General features: G+C 41.0%; 1 protein-coding gene across 1 annotated transcript in view; it reads left to right on the top strand.

Moving 5' to 3' along the window:
- The first annotated feature begins 2,705 nt into the window (after positions 1–2,705).
- The window catches only part of dab2ipb (DAB2 interacting protein b), a 201,458-nt gene continuing 183,739 nt past the window's right edge, over positions 2,706–20,424 (top strand). The window contains exon 1 of the mRNA XM_048613455.1: positions 2,706–2,814. The gene's annotated coding sequence lies outside the window, so the exon portion shown is untranslated. The remainder of the gene's footprint in view (positions 2,815–20,424) is intronic.

Raw genomic sequence — 20,424 nt, 5'->3', positions numbered from 1 at the left:
CCTCAGGTATTTGGCCATTTTTTGTGAGTAAATGCTAGTTATTTTTCTCCTCTGGCCACAGACTAACTGGGTTAGAGGGAGAGGCAGTCAGTCTGTATTCAGACTGTTGCTAGTTGCTCAGGTGCTAAGGAACACTCCAGGGTGGTGTCAATTGGTCCTCTAATTTTTCTTTTACTTGGCATCTCCTTTGTAACAACCAAGCTGAAATAGGGAACACAGTGGTGAGGCAGATTGAATCTGTGTACGGTTGTTGGTTGCTCTGGCGCTATACTCTTTTAAAGGGTCACAGTTTGATGGATTGCATAGATTGAAGATCAGGAGTTGGACATCAATGTAAGAAAACTGGAATCTTTATTTTCTTGGGTTTTTTGGTGCTAGATACACTGTTTCCCTTTAAAAATCATATATGCATGTGCAGACCTAATTATATGGCATTACTAGAGGGAAATAAAAAACATTGTTTTGTTGTGAGTTTACTGGACTCAAAATGAGTCAGGTATGTTCAATGTAAGAAGAAGCTGGAGAAATGGACACCAGCACTGCTGCGTACTAAGAATGAAAATACATCAGAATGATAAAATATTAAACAGAAGTAGATGATTTTGTATACTTTAATGATTAAGTGTAAAAATTATTTTAACACAAATCATGAGCAAGAGCTCATTTCTATTACTCAGGTAATTGAAATTGTAAATCTTATTTGGATTCCTTTCCTATTCATAGTTGTGATATGTAGATCTTGCTTAAAGATGAACTGGGATTAATGATGTTTCTCAATATCACTCTTGAAATGATAAATTAATATTAAAAGCTACTTAGGTGTCTTGTGAATTTAATAATTTGTTAGGTTTAACCATTTTACTGTATTGCTGGACAACAGAAATATTCAAATATTAAGGTTTGCATTTGTTAAACCATTCCTCAATAAGAACATGGAAGCAGGAGTTGGCCATTTGCCCATCATTTTGTACTTTTAGCATCTACAAATTCAACAGTGTTTGGGGATGTGCAGTTTACTTATACCACATGGATTATGCCCAAATTTTAATCGTACATTAAAAACAGCTCTGAACCACTAAAACAAACCGTATATCTGATTGTTCATTAAGGAAACTTTCCAAGACACTAATGAGCTATTAATAATGAATTTATAGGTATGTTTATTACTAAAATATAAAATAATTGTTCAGTGGGTAGCCAGACTCATGTCCAAGTCAAAATCTTATTTTCTGAGCATATAACATAAACTGATCATACAAAATAAGAGCGGTATTAGTCCATTGGTCTATTGATACTTTCAGTAAAATCAAAGCTGATCTTATTGTGGTCTCAAATTGAGTTTCCTCCTTATCCAACATACCGCTAAATTGTATGACTGTCAAAAATCTGCCTAATTCTGGTTTATTGAATATCTTCAGGACAGTCTCCCTTGCTCTCTATGGAACAGAATTCCAAACATTTAACGACCCATTGAGAGAAAAAAAAAAATTCTCATCTCCATCTTAAGTGGGAGACCCTTTATTTTTAAAGTGACTCCCCAGCCCAGTTCCAGATAGCTCTGTGTCTGCCTTGTCAAGCTTCAAGATCACCTTGCATTTTCCTAAACTCCCAATGAATATAAGCCCAAGATGCTCAGTGTTATTTTCATAAGAAAACCCCTTCATCCTAGCAATCTGTCTATGAATCTTCTCTGTACTGTTTCCAATGCAAGTATATCCTCAATAAGGGGACCAAAACTGCACACAGTACTCCAAGATGTGATGTCATCAATGCCCTGTTGAGTTGTAGCAAGACATGTCAATAGTTTGAAGAAGAAAGGGTCTGTTTCCATGCTGTATGACTCTAAGAGCAGGGGAATTCTCCACTCTGTCCTGCCCAATGTAATCATACAGCACTGTTTTGAAGAAGAAGAGAGTTTTCACAGGCTCTGGCCTATACTTTTCATCAACTGAAAATTGCTCAAACAGGTGTGGTCACAGATTAAGTACTTTCTAAGCACAGTTTTAGAGAATAAAAGCCACAGGAGTCTAGTTTAGGAAAGTAAAAACATCTGCTATATATGCAACTTGTGTTAATTCTGAATGTTAGAATATGATGTAAATACAAGTTATCAGATAAACTGGGATCAAAAACCCCACAGTGCGCTTCAAACAGTAAATGCATATAAGACGGAACCCACAGGTTTCTCAGCAACCCATCTGGCTGGTAGTAACAAAACGTAGATCACCAATTCCTCATAAAACTTTGTATTCTTCATAAAGGAGATCAAATATTCACTTTCAAAGGCCTGTCTTTGAAACTCCCTCAAAGTTGGGGACTGTCTTAATGACTGCTCACGTTCTGTCGGTTAAGTCTTTTCCTCTGAAACTGTGTTTCACAGAATTCCTGAGGCCGCACTCTGACACCTAGTCATGGGTACAATTCCAGCTCTTTGACAGATATTTAGGTTCACTAAGCTGGCAATTTCGCAGGTTGCTCTGAGCTCCAATTATTCTTAGCTGCACCAAGCAAATACTGCTTATGGGCTTCCTGCCACACCAATTCCCAACTGCATTGAACTGCCACAGTCAGTGGCATCAAGGGCTTCTTCTAAGCACTAAACTTTCCAGCACAGAGCCAGTGATTTTCTCTTGCCTCTCCATCCTGACTGCCGAGAGGCTGTTAACACAAGCATCTCTGCTGCTTACAGCTTCATCTCCTACTTCCAAGCCTTTGAACAGTGGCCTGAATGTAGAAACCTTCTGGTTTGATTGCCTCTGACCAAGTCTGCGTTGTATGAACGCCCCGGTACGCACTCCCTGGTCTCCTTTTTGAGTAAGTCTCTACACTACAAACGCAGTTTTTATTTCTTAAAATAGTCAAGTTTTTCAGCCGATTTGAAAACCTGAATGGAGTATACAATCATGCAATACTGCCACACATGTGCTGGGACATTTGATGAACAGTTAATTAAGCAAACCAGCTGAAATTGGTTTTCCTGTAGCTGAGGCTGAGCTAAAACATAGCATATAAATAGAGACAGTTCAGGATGACTTAGCACTTGAGTGTGACTTGGAATAAGAGTACTAGCAGCTTATTCAATAAGGAACTAAAGTGCGGAAGAGAAGGCTTCTTTTGACTACTTCTATGTTTTCACCCTCAAGAAATTAGTTTTTACTGTATTATGGGGGAAGAAGCTGGTTGTTTAGTAAGTAGTTAAGGTCTAATCTGATCTATTTCAGAGTTTTAAAATTATACAGGAGCTTGAGACCTAATAAAATGAACAAATAACTGTTATTTAAGTAGCTAATTTAAAACCATTAGGAATGGTAGAGCAGCTGATATGTCATGACAGCAGCATGTGGGAACAGGAGAATGTCAGCGTGATCCAAGGCAAACATACTTGCAGCATGTGTTTCCAGTTCGAGCAGTTTTGGCTCAGAGTTTAAGTTGAAGGCTAAACTACAGACATAGCAACACATTCATGAGGAGGAGAGTCACTTGTATATTTTGCACCAAGTGTGGTAATACCCTTAGGATAGGGTCTTCTGATTTGGTCAGGGAAAGAAATGTTTGGCTGACAGTGAAACAAAATCAGAAATTGCTGGAAAAATTCAGTTTTGGGTCCAGTGAACCTTCTTCAGAACTGCAGAACTTCAGAACAATTCTGAAGAAGGGTCCCTGGACCCAAAACATTAATTCTACTTTCTCACCATGGATATTGCCAGACCTGCCAAGTTTTTCCAGCAGTTTCTGATTTCCAACATCACAGTTCTTTGGTTATGTGAATGAGAGTGAGGCAGATAATTAGAGACCCAGAGGGTAGGAGTGTAGGAGACATGTCTTTTGCAATGGTCTAACAGGTTTAAGGTTCTTTTCTGCTTGTTTGCATGAGGTAACTGATCATGGTGCTCTGGTTCAGGATGCTATTCAAGCGAGGGGACCAAAAAAAAGTGGTGGTAGTAGGTGATAGTTTGTAAGTAGAATAGATATTATTCTGTCCAATTAAGAGCATGTGTCCAGAAGGCTATGTTGTCTACCCTAGTAGGGCTTCTGCTCAGGGTTGAGTAGGCACCTGGAATGGAAGTGATAAAGTGAGGAAATCCAAAATGAGTGATTGTAAAATACAAGTGCCATTAAAGTGAATAATACAGTGAAAAGCTTTAACTGTCGCCACAATCCGGCACCATTTTGAATAGTTTAAGAATAAAAAGATATAGCTGAAAGGGAGTCCATTTTCATTCCACTGCCTTTGAATCCTGAGGCCTGAGCCAGCTGACCAACGACGCCTTACCGCCTGTGCTGGACCCAGCCTTGTCAGAGTTGTCACTCTTCAGGCACCATCTCTTCATCACTGGACCCAGCTCGCCAATACCAGGTCCTGTGCTGGACCCAAACTCGCCCTACAACCAGGAGCCCCTGGCTCCAGGCCTACCACAACCAGAAACTGCTGCCACCCCCTCGTCGATAACCAGGAGTCCATGCTCTGGGGGCCTACTGCAACCAGGAGTCCCTGGCTCCTCTGCTGCCACTATCTCGATGCCTGGATTCCTGCTCCAGGCATACCACACTGCCACTGCTTCAGCTGCCACTTTGCCAATGACTGGAGTCCCTGCTCCATGGCTACACAACCAGGAATCCCTGGCTCTGTTGCTGCCGCCGCAGCCTTGCCAACACCTGCAGACCTCACTCAGGCCCTGCCAGAACCAGGAGTCCCTGTCTCTGCTGCCAGGAAAGGCCGCCACGACCTCACCAAGAGACCCACTCTGGCCGCCCTTCTGCACAATTTCACTTTCACTGCTACCAACAGGAAGAAAGTGAATGAGGAAAAGAATGATGAGAAAGAGGGGAAATAGAAGGAAAAGAGTGGCCAATTTGGAGTGGACAGGCCCAGGAGCCCGAATGCTGCCTACCTTGCAGGCACCACCATCTTGAAATTGGTGCCATGTCCACTGGTTTTTTATTGCCTAACTTGCTCATTACATCCTCAAAGAATTCTGGCAGATTTGTCAGGCATGACCTTCCTTTAGCAAAGTCGTGCTGACTCCGCCATATTTTAGCATGCACTACCTAATATTCTGCAACCTCATGATTAATAAAGGACTCTTAAAAATTTACTCACAACCGGGATCTGGCTAACTAGCCTATAGTTTATTTTCTTCATCCTCCCTTCTTGAACAGAGGTGTTACGTTCATCATTTTCCAATCCTGTGGGAACCCCCTGACTCCAGTGATTTCTAAAAGATTACCACCACCAATGCCTCCATAATTTCCTCAGCTGTCTCCTTAAGAACCCTGGGCTGTAGTCCATCCAGGCCAGGTGATTTATCCATCTTCAGACTTTTCAGCTTCCCCAAGACCACTTCCTTTGTGATGGTCTCTGCTCCCTGACTCTCTTGAAGCTGATGGTGTCTTCCATTGCACCTATTCAGTTCTTCTGCCATATCTTTGTTCCGCATTACTACTTTTCCAATCGTTTTCCAGTGGTCCAATATCCATCCTTCCCCCTCTCTCTTTCTTCTTATAAATCTTAAAAAAAAACTCTTGCAGTTGTCTTTTATATTACTCGCTAGCTTACATTGATTTTATCTTCTCCCCGCTTATTTATTTTTTTTGTTTGTCCTCTCCAGTTTTTAAAGTCTGCTCTAGTCTCAGGTTTCCTACTAACCTTAACTATAGTATGTATTTTCTTTTGCTTGTATACTGTCCCTAACTTCTCTTGTTAGCCGTGGTTGCCTTGTCCTCCCCTTAGTATGTTTCTTCTTCCTTGGGATGAATTTCTGCTGTACCTTCTGAATTACCCCCCCAGAAACTCTTGCCACTGCTGCTTTAGCGTCTTCCCTACTAGGTTCCTCTTCAAGCCAACTCTAGCCAGCTCCTCCCTTATGTCTTTATATTTATCTTTACTCAATTGTAATAGCAATACTACTGATGCCAGCTTCTCCCCTCAAACTGCAGGGTGAATATTATGGTCACTGCCCTTAGGGGTCCCTTTACCTTAAGATCTTTTCCGTACTCTCTGTGCTATTACTTATTCTGGAAAATGTGATAACCTTTAAAATTTTAGCAACGATCTCCAGTTCAGGTTGTGGGTGAGGTTGTTGACTTCCTTGCCGAGCTGGCTTGTTCTCGTTCAGACATTTCATCATCATTCTAGGTAATCAGTGAAGTCTCCGATGAAATGATGTTGTTCTACTCCGCTTGGAATTTATACTGTCCGGTCCGTTATGGTGAGTAGCATCATTTCTAGTTTTGTTCTATATGGGTTTGTATTCTATGTTTGTTGATTGCCTTATGGGTTGAGAACCATGCCTCTAGGGGCTCATTGTCCGAGTTCGGACAATGAAGGCCATCAGTTTAAATGGAACAACGTAACCGTAGTAGCCCAAGCCAAACAGGGACACGCATGGGAATTCCTAGAGGCATGGTCCTCAACCCATAAGGCAATCAACAAACATCGAATTGAACCCCATATACAAACCCATATAGAAAAAAACTGGAAATGACACTACTTCCCATAATGGACCGGACAGTGTAAATTCCAAGCAGAGTAGAACAACATCGCTTCATTGGAGGCTTCACTGATGGTGATGAAACATCTGAGCGAGAGTAAGCCAGCTTGGCGAGCGAGTCAACAACCTTAATGCAATAACCTCTTTTTTTTTTAACCTACTTTTAAAGTCCTTATGACCCCTCTGTTGAGCCTTTCCGCAAGGACCCTGGTCCCATATTGGTTCAGGTGGAGCCCATCTGGACTGTACAGCTCTCTCCTGTCCCAATACTGATGTCAGTGCCCCACAAAATGGAACCGCTCTTTCCCATAACATTCCTTTAGCCACGTTACTACCTCCATTATCTTTTACTTCTCTTTGTGATTTGCACACGGTTCAAGCACTGATCAAGAGATTACAACTTTCAGGTCCTGTTTTTATAATATTTTGTTCCTAGTTCTTGATAATCCCCAAATGGGACCTCTTCCCTATGTTGTTGGTGTCAACTTGACCCGCAACAACTGGATCTTCCTCGTCCCTCTGCAGTATCCTTTCAGGACAATTTTAGATGTCTTTTGCCTTGGCACCAGGTAGGCAACACACCATGTGGGACTCACGATCCTGCTTACAGAGGATACTGTCTGACCACTTAATTAAAGAATCCCCTGTCACTGTCTTCCTTTTCTTTGTGCTGCTGCCACTTGAATGGTTCCTGTACATGGTGCAATGGTCAGTTTGACCATCCTCCTTGCAGATGCTTTCCTCGTCTGGACAGGGAACAATTACCTCAAACCTGTCAGACAAGGTCAAGATCTGGGGCTCCTCCAATGCTACATTCAGGATCTGTCTTGTAGTGATTGTAACAAGATCACCAGTAGACATTATAGAATATGAGTTCCCTGATTTGGAGCTGTTAACCAAGAATAATCAGGGAGTTCTGGCAACAGATAAAGAGTGTGAGATGCAGCTGGTTCAGTTACCACTGACTATAGTAAAAAGCTCAGGCCCTAGCTTGATGGGGCAAAATTGGTTGAGAAAGATTCGCCTAGATTGGCTCAAAATTTTTTGATTAGAAAATGGCTACCTGAGTAAACTGCTAATTAAATACCTGGAAGTTTTTGAGGAAGGTCTAGGGACTATCAGAGGAGTTAAGGCCACTTTGCATGTTGACCAGGAAGTAATTCCATGATCCCACAAGACCCGCCCAATGCCATTTGCACTGTGGGCATAAGGAGAGGCAGAAATCAGAAGGCTGGAAAGCGAAGGAATCATCAAACTAGTCCAGTTTGTGGAATGGGCAGCTCTGGTTGTACCGATTGTGAAGCCGGATGGCTCACTTTGCTTTGAGGATTTTAAAGAAACGGTAAACAGCTTCTTGCAGCTGAATAAATGCCAATCCCTCATTTAGAGGATTTATATGCAAAGCTGGCAGAGGGGCTATTCTTCACAAAGCTGTACATGACCCATGCGTACTTGCAATTGCGGTCAGATGAGGATTCCTAGAAGTATGCTATAATTAATACCCCTTAAAGTTTGTATCAATATACAAGTCAGCCATTCAGGGTATTGTCAGCCTGTGCAAATTTTCAGTGGATGATGGAGAACATTTTACAAGATCTACCCCAGGTCACCATTTACCTAGATGACGTGTTAATAACAGGGAATACCAAAAAGGAGCACTTGCAGAACTTGGATAGAGTCCTTAGATGGTTCTCCCAGACAGATGTATACTTTAGAAGGAAAAATGTATGTTCCAGGCACCCCAAGTGACCTACTTGGGCTTCACGGTATTCAAGACCAGGTTACACACGCTGGAAGATAAAGCGAGGATGATCAAAGCTACTCCGGCTCTCTCATCTGTCCATGACTTAGTTTTACCTTGGGCTGGTGAATTATTACAAAAAGTTCATACAAAATCTGGCCTCCATCCTGGCACCTTTGTATCAGTTCCAAAAAGAGGGTCTGTCTTGGAAGTAGTCACTTGGCCACGCCATAGCTTTCAGGGGAGAAACAGCTATCATCCTGGCGGACTATGATCCCAAGCGAGATCTGATATTGACATGCGATGGCTCCCCGTATGGCATCAGGCTAGTATTAGGTCATAGGTGGCCCAATGGAGAGGAACACCCAATAGCAAATGTAACCATGACTTTCTATAATGCAGAGCGTAAATACACCCAGATAGAGAAGGTAAGTTTGACAGTCATTTGGAGTCAGAAAGATCCACCAATATCTCATGGATGTAAATTTGTAATAACAGACCACAAACCCCTGCTAAGTCTACTTAGAGGACAAGGAAGTGCCACCCATATTTTCAAGCCAAATTCAGCAGTGAGCTCTAATACTAAGTCCATATAATTACAAGTTGGACATCGTCCGCGCGGCTAAGTAGCGAATGTGGATGCATTAAGCTGCCTCCCACTGGCAGAACACCACCTATTGGACGCCACTGGAGGCGTCTATAATGTTGTTCAAGTTTTTCCAATAATGCCAAAAAATGCTGCAGCAGCTCACCCACGTTCGTGGGAATGGCCAGGTAAATCGTGGACTCAGTTACGTGTCATCTATGCAGGTCCTTTCTTGGCCTCAGTGTTTTTAATCATTTTGGATGCCCACTCAATGTGGTTGGATGTGCTTTGAGTTCATTTGTCAAACACAGGAATGTTGATTGAAAAACCGCAAGCATCTTTTACAACACGCAGACCACTGGAAGTGTTGGTTACACCTAACAGGCCTTTGTTTACCAGCAGGGAATTTCAGTATTTCCTAAAGTCAAATGGTTTTCGATATGTAAGGGCAGATCCATACTAGCCATCATCCAATGTCTGGCAGAAAGAGCAGCTCAAACTTGCAAGGCAGGTTTAAAGAAATAGCATACAGCTTCACCAGATACCAAACTGTCCCAGTTCCTTTTTGATTATAGAGCCACCCCATATGCAATTACAGGGACAGCTGCAGCAGAATTGCTAATGGGAGAAGACTCCACACCAGGTTAAGTCTGATCTTCCTGGACCTACGGTCGGCGAGAGGGTGAAGCGGCATCAGGAATGTTATTGCTGATCATGAGACTCTGCTAAGTGAGAGAGACCGTTTACTTGAGGGGATGAAGTTTGGTGAGAAACCATGGGAAAGACCCTGCATGGGTAAGAGGCAAGGTAGACATGAGGTCAGATCCATTGGCGTATAAAATTCAGGTAGATGCGACGGTCCTGATCAAGCATGTGGACCATATGAAAGCTCCAAACCCACAAACACGGCAGGAGTAAAACGCGCCTGTGGAACAGTCAAAGTCTGGCGGAACCTGTTGCTTCTCCCTTTCCATCAAGTGTCGTAGAGATGGACGTGGCGGATGCTGCTGCCTCGATACCTTTGCCACTTGAAGAAGTGAATGAATTTCTTCCAAGACAGTCCAGGCGCAAGAGATGAACTACTGTCCCTTACATGCCACCCGTTTCTGACAGAGTCGGAGGAACCTGACCCAGTGCTAAAATGCCCCGGCAGGAGCTACAAGAAAAAGAACTGGCCTATGTCCTCTGACTAAGTGGGGGAGGGATGTAGTGATTGCAATGAGGTCAGCCAGGGTGGACCTCATAGAATATGAATTCCCTGACTGGGGCTGTGCAGCTGGTCCAATCAGGGAGCCCTGGCTGACAGATAAGAACAGGAGCATCAGACATCCTGACGCTCTGAGGGAACTGGATCAGTGTCAAGAACTTTCCATGTGTAAATAAAGGGTGACTTTTGGTGATGGATACTGGATAATGGCCTTTGTGGAATTATTTCATCTCTGCCTGCCTCATTTGTTGTCACCCTTTCCTGTCCCTGACCACTGGCCAAATTTGAAACATTTGAGCTACAGAGTGTGACTGCCTTTAACACACCAATAAGGTAATTTCCCCCCTCTGCAGGAAGTGCCACAGAAGCTCTGATTCCAGTTCATCAATTCTGAGCTGAAATTTTTTAAGCTGCAGACAGCTATTGTAGATGTGTTCACTGTGGCTTGCAGTTGCTCCATCAATTCCCACACCCTGTAAGAACAACACATCATCTGTACTCAGAGATAGTAAGAACTGCCAATGCTGGAGTCTGAGATAACAACATTGTGGAGCTGGATGAACACAGCAGGCCAGGCAGCATCAGAGGAGCAGGAAAGCTGACGTTGCAGGTCGGGACCCTTGTCTGCCTGGCCGGCTGTGTTTCTCCAGCTCCACACATCATCTGTACTGCCATTTTTAATAAAGTTAATTTGATTTTATTTATTTATTAAATATTATTTTGGGACAGTCCCTAAATTATTAAAGTCCTTTCTGAATTTACTACTATTTAAGGCTAGTCCCTAATTTAAGTCCCTTAGCCAATAAAACCACTGCTTGTCTGTGATCCCACTTTCACTGCTGGCAATGTTTTCCCTCATTCGGGTGAGACTGGGCACGTTCTCTGCTCCATCCCAGATTGCTTCACTGTGACACCAACTGTGAGGCCACCCTTTCTAGTCTACTTCAAAGTGATGTCGACTGCAAGAACAATCTTCTCAGACTGCTTCGCTGTGACACCACCTGCAAGGACACCCTTCCCAGACTTCCCAAACTTGATTGTTGATCAGATAGGTCTTGACGTGTTTTTTTTGTCAGTTTCTGTCATAGGAAAAGAGAGGTGAATGCTTTCTATTTGCAGGCTCTGGATGTTTTTCTTTGTTGCACCTGTCACTTACAGCTTTTTAATACTCTGCAAATCAACCAACCAAAAGGCTGTTATCAGGCAGGGCTTTCTTAATTCTAAAGACTTGACACCACTCTGTTTTGACTTTCACTTTCACTTTCCCTAGGGCAATACCATATAACATAGTTCATTTACGTGCAGCCTTTTTAAGTTGTAAAACTCTCCTGGTACTTCAGTTGTAGCAATCCAACTTTCATTTAAATTTATAGTTCCAAAAAAGAAAATGTGGTCTCTGACGATATGATAACAACATTACTTTTTGAATTTGCATTACATTTTAGAGTTGTTTTCTTTGGCAGATGTGTACCTACACATAGTAAATCTTGGCATCTGCAAATACATTTTTAATAATTTATTCTCATTAAATCTCCTAACTCTAACCTCCCAACCGCACCAAACACACAGACATGCCATTTTTCCCAAGCATCTCCACCTTCCCCCATCACCACGATCAACACTGTATCCATGGAATCCCATGCCACCACACCCATCACCACCAGCCAGAATTCTTGCCAAGTACTGAATGTTCAGTAGTGTGTAAAAAAAAATATATAAACTTTCCTTTATACTTGACATGTGCAACGTAAAGATAAGGTGCATGATTAAGTATTAACATTATCAGAAAACAATGCATGATTTTGTTTCAAAATAAAGTTCAGTCAGCATTAGGGTTATCAGATTTTGTTGTGACACAAAAGGGATGTGAGAGTAGGTGATTTGTTCTTGGCATAAAACAGGTTGTAGATGCACGATGTTTAATTGCTAAACACAAAAGATAAACCAAATCATGCTCCCACCCAGCGTCCATGGCAAAAATCAAAACAGCATTTTGTGGAATGATTTATAGGTGACCAGCAGCTCCATGAGTTCTCCTAAACTGGCTGAAACCTTCGCCCATCACCCCTCTTCCCAACCTAACCCTGCCCTAACCAGCTGAAACTCAGGCCAGCCCCAACTCCCACACTTCTTCCCTACTCCCAATTGACTGAAGCCCCAGTGCAGCACTTGACCCTGCCACCCCACCTCAAGCCAGCTAAATCTCAGGCCTGGCCCCAGTTGGCACACCCCCCCCACAGAGACAATCTGAGTGACAGTCCAGAGGGACTGCTCCAACTTCCCTTTAGCTCTCTCATGCCATAAGACCAGCCAGGTTCCCTCCCTCCCATCCTTGCTGCTCCTCCAGTTATGGATTTTATGTCTTGACGAGCAGGAAGAGTGAGAGAAGAAACCTTCAATTGGAGAAGCAAATGAGGGACTCGGTCTCTGATCAGAGGAGCAGCTCCTTGCAGATTTTGTTTCTCCCACATACAGGGGGATGACTTTCCTCTGGTTGTTCCTACGATTGATTTTTCCCAGATATTTTGGGGGCATGTTCACCAGCACTGTCCCTCAGGCAGACTGTTTGAAGAAATGCACTTACCATCTGTTTTTGTCACAAATTTGAGTGTAGGACCTGTTAGATAAGACACTTCAAGTAGTCTGTGTGAATGGAGCATGGTAATTTATTAGTAAATGCTGCTACGTTTGGCTCTCTGCCAAGTACTGACCCAGCAAAACAAGATAGAAGGCATAGTAACATCAATCTTGCTTCAATTTCCTCTTCCTCCAATATTTATTTCTATTGTAGCCACAAATGCTTGCCATCTGTGTCCCAACTTGGAAACCAAAAGTCTCCCAGCCAATTAAAAAAAAAACCTGTAATGTTGCTTTTATCTGCAGTTTTCATTGGCACTTTGTGTACCTGAAGAATAAGTATGTCATCGACTCAGCAAAAAGAAATCAGCTGTATGCAGTCAATTCAAAATTATCTGTTGAGTTTGTTTCCATGCTCTTTGGTTTGTAGGGGAGTGGGAAAAAAGGATATATTCCTTCATTTTAAATCTTTTGCAGGGTTGGACTCAACTGTTTGGTATGGAAACTAATACATGAGATTATTTATGTGTGCCTGGAGTACAAACCTAATCTCTAACTGCCACAGGGTGTTGTCTTCTCACTGTAATCCACCATGACATGTGTCACAGCTCATTTTTTTCAGGTTGCTAATGTAAGATAACACATCAAGGGACAATTTATTGTTTTGGAACTACATTCATAGAATCATTATATAGCAATAAATGTCTCAAATGAGCTTTGAGTTCAGCCAGAGAAATTTGCAAATGGCCCAATTAGGAGAAATAGTAAAAATATTTTTTAATCGAGTGTACCAAACTTCCCAACCTTTCAAACTAATATCACTACCTTTATCAGTATATCATGACTTTATTGCTTCTAATGATCCAACAAATTTACTTCTACTCCTTGTTTGAAAAAAAAATCAATACCAGCTGCATGAAATACTTACAAAGCCATTTGAACCTTAGATATTCTAACTGCACACTTCTATTGTTTAGAATGATCATTATTGCATTTTAATGACTGAAAATCAAATGAAACAAATTTGAAAGATAGTAATATAAACTTTTTAAAACCTAATTTATCTCAAAAGCATTGGTGATAACTGTTCATGTTCAGCTTCATAGTGTATTTTGAATTTGATCTATAACTTGAGTGTCACAGCAATGAATGTATATCACATGCTGGGGTTCATAAAATTCCCTTATGACAAGTTTGGTCATAGCTATGGAATAGTTTACTGGAGGTTAATGTAATTCATCTAAATGGTAGAAATAGCATCCTGAGGAATTTCTGCTGTGTGTAGTTCTTAAAAGATTGTTTTTACAGCATTGTACATGATGGTGCATCCAGCTTCATCGGTATAATTAATGATGACAGGATTAACCTTTTTCCAGCTAATTCACTAAATCCCCATTACCAGCATGCAGCCAAGTGGATTTACTGGGGTAAATGCATGACTTGTCAAATGTGCAAATTAGCATTAAAAATATTTTAATTCAGGTGCTGTATTCAAGTAGTATTGTACAGTAATAAATAATGCATTATAGTTTAATCTGACCATTAATTAATGTGACAGAAAATTGGCTAACCGTGCATTGTTTCAAAATTGAGTTCTCAATTATTCATAAATTCAACAATTATTGTTTACATTTACCTATTAGCTTGTCTTTTTTGTTTTTGTTAGTGTTTTGATTGAAATTCACTCTTCAGGCTACCTCAACAGCTCAGAACAGTTAAAGGAAGTTCACCAACTGAAGGAGGGTGACAGACAGGAATATGATGTGTATGGATACCTAAATGGTGTCAGGCTTAATTTTTGTTATTCTCTTGTCAAAGTTACCAAACCCTACTGATATTGCCATGGACTTCCCTTCAGCTCCTGAACTTCACAGCTCCTTCTTGATGATACTAGAACTGTTCTCAGGAATACACCTAAACTATAAATTAGCTCCCAGTTTTCTGAGATCCTGAGTCACCATCTTCCTCAAAGCACCGTAGACTTGTAAGGCATGATTTCCAGCTTCCAAAAGGGATGCGAATTGCAATGGAAGAAAGAAGGTGGTAAAAATAGATTTGGTTTCCTGAATCTATCTGTTTATTATTCATTAACAAAATGGCAACATTGCTGGCACTTATAGCTCATCCATAATTGCTGGTTAGAGTTGGTGGTGAGCAGCCGCTGCATGCCATGAAGTGTAGATACACTCTCAAAGCTTTTGGGAAGGGAGTTCCAGGATTGTGATCCTGATATGGTAAAGGAACGATAATATGGCTCCAAGTTAGAATGGTGTGTGGCCCAGAGGGGAACTTGTCTGGGGTGTTCCCATGCATCTGCTGCCCTTGTCCTTCTAGTTGGTAGAAGTCATGAGTTTATAAGGTGCTGTCAAAGGAGCCTTGAATCATTTGCTGCAGTGAATCTTTTTAGATCAGGCTTGTTCAACAGATGGCAGTGGGAATTTGGCTGTCCAAAGGATTCTATCCAGCCTGTGTCCAGTGTTCTGAATACTATTAAGTACATGTGGCAGATTCTGCAAGGCAATTTTCTTCTGGTCAGAAACCATTTCTCTTCTGTCTTTGCTGCCAACAGGCTGACCAGAGTGAAATAACCTCATTTTGTAAGAATAATGAGCAGTGTGAATTTTCCTACCTTGATTCAGCGTGAGAATGGTAGCTTTCTAGGCACATAGAACCCACATCTTCAGACAAATCGAACACTCACTGTTCCTGTTCCGGATGTGGTGGCAGCCAGTTTTCATTTCCTTTACGAATTTGCGATTTGGATGATGATGGAAGGCAGCACAGGTTGTGTTTTGCGGAGAAAGTCACTGACACAGCCTAGTAATGTAGAGGATGACAACCACTCCTTTCCCTCCCCCACCCCAAAAAAGGGGAAAAAACCTTCATATTCCTCTTTTTCTTGTATTTTCTGTTGATCTCATTAATTTTGAACTTCCACAATTTCGATTCAACTCTTACATTTAAGTCTTCATCTGCCAACATCATCAGTTGAAGCCAAAGTAGTAGTGACCGTTGATGACCCTCTCCCATAATAATCTGCATCCTCAAAGCTTTATTATCTCCCATCCTGATTTGACTTGCCCCTCCCCTCACCCCATCAGTGTTATTGGCCCGCTGCATCCCAGTATACTGCACCCAATTCCCACAATTGACATGGAACAAAAGCAGAAGTTGCTGGAAAAGCTCAGCAGATCTGGCAGCATCTGTGAAGAAAAAATAAGAGTTAACGTTTCAGGTCTGGTGACCCTTCCTCAGAACCCCACAATTGACATCCCCGACTTACCAACCACCGCCTTGAACCCTGATATAACTCACCTTCAATGTGTCCAAGCTCCTGAACTGAAATTGGACGATGCCCTTGACTGACTGTAGCGGGGACCTTTGACTGAATACTATCCAATATTCCCCACATGCACTCTGTTTTGACGAAGGATTAATCCCCCTAGACTTTGAGACATGGCCATTGGTTGATGCTCATGTAATGTGTTTGCCATATAACTTGCTGACACATTCTGTACTTGTGATATTGACATAATACAGTGCCGTACAGCAATATGTCTGCTTCTTTGACCGATCACTGCTAGCAACAACGGCAAGCTGTGTGACTTTGTCAACACTAAAAGATAAGACAGAAGTATTGTGAATCTGTAAGCTTTGAACAAGGTGGCAAAGTTCTAAAAGACAAAGCAAGGTAGAGATGCAGTGAGAATGGCAGTAAATGCAAAGTGAGTGAGTGAGAAAGCCAACTAAGAGCCGTGAGATATGCCCTAGTCCAATATGTGACGTGTGCCTGTTGTGCTGCCAGCCCAGCAGCAGCATTGCTGTGAAAGCTGTCATCACGTTCCAAAGTGCAACATTAAAGTACTCTGTACTCTGAGTGAGAGATGTGCCGTGTTGGTCTGTGTCTGCCAACCTCTTGGACTAAGGATGCAGACAGTTGCTACCCATGGAGCAAGCTGTGAAATATTGGGGGATGCTGGCCAGGGTGGCGGCTTTGAGGAGCAAGCACAGAGCTAGCACCACAACTTACCCACTCAGATTTTCATGTTGGGAATTGTTACCATCTGCTTTCTTTTCACTGCCTGGCAAAATAGTAGACTGCAAATAAATGAGGTTAGATTCAGTAACACAGGTCCGGTATCCTTTATTCTTTATCCGAAAACCTTGGGACCGATTGTGTATTGGAACTCAGTAATTCTGGTTTTCAGATAAAGGATAGTCAGCGCTTATCTGAGAGTTTATTTGCCAGTTTTTGTTGAGAAAATATGATCAGATGGACTACAGATTCCAACAGATCCAAAATTTTTCATAGTGATTTCACAGAGAGAAGTTTCTTAGAGCTTATTCATTGTACAGGAGAACTCAACTGAAAACTCAACTAACCCACCCCAAAGCTGACAATGATCACTGCCCCCAAACCCACAGTGATTATCCCCAATAGGGGATATCCAGTCGGATCAGCACTGCCCCTGCCTCCTAATGCTGAGTCCCCTTACCCTGACATTAATCACTTCAGCTGATTTACTCAGAGTTACACTGCTCAGCAGCCTTTAGACCAGGTACTGTATGTGATTGAAACAGATTAGCTGCAGGAACAGGTACAAACAAAAACAGAGTGTAGTTACCCATGTAAACTAACATCAGGTTGCGGTCAATAAAAAAAACGTTGCTTCTTGGTTCATTTCAAGCTTTGGATGTGCGTTTAAAGGATATCTGACTTGTAATAAGGTGATAATGCACGCTGTGACCTTGGGTGGAAAATCGCTGTCTTCTGTCGTCAAGAATCTCATTTTTCCAATCTTATCATATTTTCCCAACTGATTCAGTTTAGCCCATACTGTTGAGGGCTGAGCATATTCTGCTCTACATCTCCATTCCTTCACTGTTGCCAGATGAAAATTCTGAAAGTCCCTTCCAAAGAGTGTTATGGGTTTCCTACACCCTAAGGACTTCAACAATTTAAGAACGCAGTTCACCAACAACTTCTCCAGGGCAATTAAGGATGGACAATAGATGTTGGCCTAGCCAGCAAAGCCTGCATCCCTTGAGCAAAGAATCGCTTTAGAAAGGAAGACATTTCTTTTTACAAACATGTTATGTTGATCTGAAATGTACTGTCTGAAAGGATAATGGAAATGGATTCAACAGAATGAAATAAATTGCACAAGAGGATTCGATGTGTATACTTGAAAGATGTACAGAACTGTAGAGAAAGAGCAGGGGAGTGGGGTGCACTGATGAGCTCCTTGAAACAGATAGCTTAGAGATATGATGAGCTGGATGACCTGTTCTATATGATTCTGTGAATTGATTCCATGATACGAAGGTAGAATAAGAGAAGAGAAATGATTTCTATTGGCTGAAGAGTCGATAACCAGACAGGACAGATTTAAGGTAATAGGCAAGAGAACTGAATGTAAAATGAGGAAAAACTTTTACACAATATGATGGTTTGTAATGCAGTGCCTGATAAGGTAGTGGAAATAGATTCATTAGTAGCTGGAATTTAACTGATAGTTTAAGAAGAAAACAGTTGCAGCAATGTGGGAAAGAGCCAGAGAATGAAATAAATGGCTTGATTTTCAGAAGAGCTGGTGCAAACTCAGTGAGCCAAATGTTATCCTTGGTGTTGTTCTTTGCTGTAGAATGTGCACAAATAGTCATCTTTTTTTTAGACCCAGTTTTAAGTCTTTGTAAGAGTTCTTCATGAATTTGGCAGTAGATATCAAGCTTTCACTTATGAGAAATGATCAATATTGTGTTTTCCTCTGGCCTCAATGTAAAACTGCTACAAAAGTCAATATACCAGTGACTTAAATGGAATGAACTTGGAATGTAAAACATACTTTTCTTTTGCACTCATCAAACCAACAATTTTTAATTGTTCACTTTAATAGAAATGGAGGCAACATAATGGACTAGTGAACACAGATGCCAAAATCAACTGTCTATTCTTCGAAATTAAAATTCATCTCTCGAGTAAAATTAAACAAATAATTCAACAGTAGCAACATGGGGAGTGAGAGTGGATATATATTCTTTATAAAGAGACCGTCTTTGTTCAATTACTGTACTCTTAGTATTCATGTATTTCTGTAATCAGAATTTTCAGTACGACTAGGCTCAATTTTTTAAAAACTGCCTTAACATGCAATTCTAACTTTGTAGTAATGCATGTAATATGCAAATAATATGGAATGGTTAACTACTTTTATGATAACTTTTTAATTATTGACCTATTTTTTAAAAATTAGTGTTTTCGGAGTTTATTTCTTGTTCTTTAGTTGGCTTTGGTTTACTGGGTGGACTGCCATTTGAAGATCTAACATTTATTACTTACATGCAGAGTTTTAGTAATGACATAATTGAAAATATTTGTAAAGGTGTTGTCTACTGACAAGGTCATCAGCAAGATTCCGAATATGAGCCTGCAGAAAGCTATTTGTCTTTATCGAGTTATTCCCAATGTTTTACCCATACTGTAGGTTTTTCTTTAAATAACATACCACATTGGCACTCTAACTTAATTCTCTTCAAGACATCAAAGTCTCTATACAGCTTTATAAACAGTACAATTTAATCCAAGCTGCACAATTACATAATATCAAGCCTTGGATAAAGTGTAATAGCAGTCCAATAACCAAAAACTAATAATTATCCTGGCAATCAAAGTAAAAAAAAAATGCTGCTCATAAGTATGGACTTTAAAAACAGGAATCATTTTCTAGATTTAAAATTATTTAGAGAGTTGGATTAGTCTTGGATGAAACTTGAATAGCATGCTGAATATTTTTTCCAAGTATTTTAATGCAATGCAATGCAATTGTTAATAGTATACATGAGTTTAATAATTTAAAATTAATAACCACAAGAGATATTTGGATATTACAGCCCATTGTGCCTCCCTCTAATGTGGGAGCTTGGCATAGCCAGGAGGGTGAGACTTCTACTTCTAGCTATTTACATAATTGATAGCTGTCAATTACAGTGAAAATATGAAAGAACATTATTTAGCTTTTTTCTTTTATGTACCATTGTTAATGTTTTTAATGGCAATTGTTTTCATTTTCTCTTCATTGTCTTTGCCAAATTTTGAATCATACAGCATTATATTGCACTTTATGAAAATATTGACGCGCTGTTAATTTTTTTTTTCATTATTGAAGTCCCTTCAGGTTCCAAAGTCATGTTGGAAGTTTATTGTGAGTTATATTTATATCAAATATTTTTCTCCTTAACTGGATGAAAAACGGCAAACAAGCAATGCTCCCATCTGTAGGACAATCCGAAAAGCATTTACCATCATACTAACGTGCAAACAACAGGAAACGGATCTCAAAATTGACTGCTGGCTAACGGGATCACAGAGTTATTTCATAGAACCGTAAAGAAGATGTGGTCGTTTGACCCATCAAGCTCTTTGAAAAGGGTACCAACTTAGAGTCAGAGCCATGTACAGCACAGAAACAGACCCTTCCGTTCAACTATCCATGCCCACCAGATATCCTAGATAAATCTCTAGTCCTATTTGGCCCATATCTTTCTAAACCCTTCCTATTCATACACCCATCCAGATGCCTTTTAAATGTTGTAATTGTACCAACCTCCACCACTTCCTAGTACATTTACAACATTTAAAAGGCATCTGTTTGCACTTGTTTTACTTCTGTAGTCTTCCCCTTAGCCCTGCATATTTTTCACTTTCGTGTATATCTCAATTCCTTTTAAGTGCTTAAGTCTGCTACTCAAGCCAGGGGAGGCAGTGAGAGAATATCATGGAATCATGTGAGGATAACCCTTAATACACTTCCATTGTTTGGGG

The sequence above is a fragment of the Rhincodon typus genome, chromosome 28 (assembly GCF_021869965.1).
Source record: "Rhincodon typus isolate 14 chromosome 28, sRhiTyp1.1, whole genome shotgun sequence".
NCBI lineage: Eukaryota > Metazoa > Chordata > Chondrichthyes > Orectolobiformes > Rhincodontidae > Rhincodon > Rhincodon typus.
The sequence above is the reverse complement of the archived record's forward strand: the minus strand, read 5'-3'. Positions and strand labels throughout refer to the sequence as shown.